This window comes from Peromyscus californicus, unplaced genomic scaffold (assembly GCF_007827085.1).
Source record: "Peromyscus californicus insignis strain IS unplaced genomic scaffold, ASM782708v3 Scaffold_10__1_contigs__length_136768540, whole genome shotgun sequence".
Lineage (NCBI taxonomy): Eukaryota > Metazoa > Chordata > Mammalia > Rodentia > Cricetidae > Peromyscus > Peromyscus californicus.
In genome coordinates, this window is record NW_026294391.1 from 117,442,763 (window position 1) to 117,446,970 (window position 4,208).

A 4,208-nucleotide genomic window follows, 5' to 3' on the forward strand; every position below is an offset into this window, starting at 1 on the left:
CTGAATCCACTGGGCTGACAATAGAGCACAGTTGGAAGAGTGCTTGCCTAGCATGCCCCAGACCCTTACTCAGAACTTCAGCATCACATAAACTGGGTATAGTGGTGTATACCTGAAATTCCAGCACTCAAAAGGAAGAAGCAGGAGGACTGGATTTTATGGTTATCCATGGATATGTAGCAAGGTTTAGGCCAACCTAGGCTACATAAGACTCTGCTTCCTTAACCCCAAATGTATCACAATATTGAATCTATAATCAGAGGTCATGAAAGCATTTTTAGATATTTAAAATCTGACTGCCAGAGTTAAAAACCTCAGTAGATTGAATAATAGAAAAAGGTATATTAAAAGAAGGTACCTTTGATATAGAAGAAATCTTCCACATTATAAATTCAAAAGAAAGAGATGGAAATGACCAGAGGAAAACTGAGATAAATGTGATCACCCCAGCTCCATAACATCAGTTCTCAGGCTCCTTTTATCTTTCTGTTGCCATGGTTTTCAAGGTATAATTTCTATCCTTAGTAAACCTCACAATCCAAATTACCTTCCAAGGCTACAGCCATCTTGTCCATGATCCACACAGAGAAATGGAGGAAGTGAAAGGAAAAATAGGCTAAACCCTCCTCCCAGATTTGTTAGTTCTATTTTGGGAGGTTTCTAGAAGTCTCATGTAGTATTTATTTTAAAGTCACAGCCAGAACATGAATTTGTAGATTCACTTGACTAAAGCAAGACTTGACTGAAGAACATGGTGCTTACTCCTGGTATCAGTATACTCCGCTAATATTTTTTAAGTTGTTTTCATATAATACATTTTGATAATATTCTTCACCTCTTTCAACTTCTCCAGGATCCTCCCCACTTCCCTACCCACCCAACTTCATGTTCTTTCTCTCTCTCAAAAAAGACAAAAACAGAAATAAAAACAAACAAGTACCTAATAAGACAAAAAAATACCAAAATGAATGTTATACACACATACATACAGAAACAAAAATGGAGTCATTTTGTATTGGCCTACTCCTGGGCATGGGGCCTACCCTGGATTATAGTTGATATACCCAGTGATACTCCATTGGATATCCTGCTAATACTTGAAGTTTTCTTGCAGAGGGAAATAGTAAAGTAGACTTAGCTTATGCAATTAGCAGGCTCTGCAATGAACCTTGGTCTTGGTCAAAATTCAAGAGTAAGAAGGCTCTGCAATGAACCTTGGTCTTGGTCAAAATTCAAGAGTAAGAGCAAATACATAGTAATAGATTTTATTATTCATGAGCCCTTTGAAATACTTAAGGGTATACTAAAATTTAGAGCAATATAATAAAGAGAATGACATGACATATGAGAAACCAGTGGAGTGCTGGTAATTATTTAACAATTGGCTCTCTGGGGAAGGGTTGACTTGTATCATAGAACTTGTTCCCACCATGGCAGGCTACTGGGAGTATAACACTGAACAGAGTTAGAGAGTAATGCTAACACTTGGCTCTGTGAGCTGGTGTGGCCTGACTGTAGCACAGCACTGAAAGAAACAATGATGGACACTAAAAGCTGAAGGCATAACCTTCAGCTAGGTCTAAATAACTGCTACTGACTACAGCAAAAACAGTGAGTGAGAATCTAGAAAGACACATCTCTGATGAGTTGCTCAAGCCCCAGTGAATGGACACATATCCATGTACATCATAAGTTCAGCACTAATTGGACTTGGGAGGTCTATTAATGATAATAATGATGATAACGATAGTAATAGAAATAAAAGAGGACATGAAGTTGGGTTGGGGAATATTGAAGGGAGTTGGAGGGGGATAATGGAGGTGGCTATGGTGAAAATTCATTGTAGACATGAATGAAATTTTCAAAGAATAAATAAAAATATTATTCAGATGGAACAAGACTTTAAATGGTTACAATGTATGTAAAAATGTATGTAGACTTGAAAGAGAGAGACAAAGGAATATATGCAGTTATATAAACAAATAGATAGTTTTTAAAAATAAAGTTTTTAAAGAGATAGTAAAGGTAGTATAAAAATAAACCATGTAAAGATGGATATTACACAGAGAATCTGGATTGTGTTGACTTTGGGATTCTTAACTGCAGAAAAACATTTGATTGTAAAAGTTATTGAGTTAAGCCAATATGTATATTTTAAAGATACCTTGACGTCAAAATTTGGATCTAAGGATATGTTGCTTTGGAAAGGAGGCTCTGCTTTTGTTTCTACAGAAAGCCAGAGGCTATGGATTTGTTCCAGATTAAGATACAACAGGTTTGACCAGCCAAGACCCCCTCAAAGGTCTCCAATGACACCATGGCCCAGATGATCCAACATCCAGAATGGTTTCAAGGCAACTGGCTCAGATGATACACCCTCATGGACTACTCCATAATCCTAAAATTTTCTTTGTGCCCCATAAGATACAGTGCCCCCCTCCAGCAGGAAATAGTATGAGAAGCTATGCCCAAATTCCCAAATATACCAAGCTGGCTTTGGAGATGGAATCCTTCTCTAAACCCAAGTATATTGCGGGGGGGAGAGGGGGAGGTTGAAAGATTCTTGTGTCCCACATCAGAAGAGCCCTCTGGTGTGGGACAGAGAAAAACCAATATTTTTATTTAAATCAGGCTGATTATAAATGTGATTTGTTTCTAAAGAAGAAAAGGGGATATGATATAGATATGATAGGATGAGAGGGTAGATTATTGAATCTACTTTTAAAGCACAACTTGTTTAAAATGTTTTACATTGCTATGGATTTTAGTTTATTGATACAAGTTTAAACTTAATTTTGTTATACTGTATATATATGTCTATTCTCTTTTGAGGTATTATGTTTATATAACACATTTAGATTGTAATGGATAATTAAGAAATACAGATTAATAATTAGTCTTCTATGATAGTCAAACTTATAGTCATGTTGTTTTCTAGGTATACATAGATATAATTCAATTAGGTAGGTAATCTTCACACACTTCAAAGACCTACAGAATATGGCATTTAAAATGTTTTAAAAATTTAGACTTTCTGGACAATGAGACATATCTGCTCCTGGCAGCACCGATTTACTTCAGAGAGGAGGATGGGCATCAAAGACACTCTATAAGGAGTTTATCTTCTTCTTAGCAAAAATAGCCATTTGGGCAAGAAACTGTTCTTGCCTGGACTGCTTGATCAACTGGACATGCAGGACCCAAAGGAAGGTGACCACTGAACTTTGCTTGGCAAAATGGTCCTTCAGGTTCCTGCTTCACAGAGGAAGCTGCCAGACATTCTACAGGACACAGAAAAAAAAAATGACTGAAAGACTCTAGGCCTGTCAGCTGAAGACAGATGCCCCAACTTTACAAAAGAACTTTGGATGACTGCACAGGCTGCCAGTTGTCTCTGTCTATTCTCGAAAGACTCCTGAAAGTTGCTTGTGTCCTTCTCCCATTTCTCAGGTGATATTATGTCCTTCTGAGGTCTTTGATGTAGTTGAAGACTAGATAGTTATAATTTTCTTCGTTATGATAAAAGATAAGTTAGATATGAAACCTTAGATTCACAAGTATAGGATAGATAGGATATCTTCTTTAATTTTGCCAAATACAAATAGACTAGATATTATAAATAGACTAGATATTATAACTGTAATTCTTGCTTGATAATTGTTTTGTTATATGTAATTTTACTATGTAAAAGTTAAAACCTTTCTTTTTGAAAAAAAAGAAAAGGGGAAATGTTGTGGATATTGGTCTGTATAAATAAAATGCTGATTGGCCAGTAGCCAGGCAGGAAGTATAGGCAGAAAAAGCAGAGAAGAGAATCCTGGGAACAGGAAGGCTGAGTGAGGAGCCGCTACCAGCCGCCACCATGAGTAGCAAAATGTAAGATACTGGTAAGCCATGAGCCATGTGGCAAGGTATAGATTTATAGAAATGGGTTAATTTAAGATGTAAAAACTAGATAGCTAGAAGCCTGAGCCATTAGGCCAAACAGTTTAAATAATATAAGCGTCTGTATGTTTATTTTATAAGTGGGCTATGGGACTGCCGGGGCTTGGCGGGACCCGGAGAGAAAAAAATCTAGCTATATTATTCATAAATAATAAAAGGAAAGGAAAAGAAAAATTGAGATAGTTACCCAAAAGATGTGAGGGGATGGAGAGGCCAGAGGGTTAAGGTTGGAATTAGTTACTTTTTTCATACCTGGCTCAAAA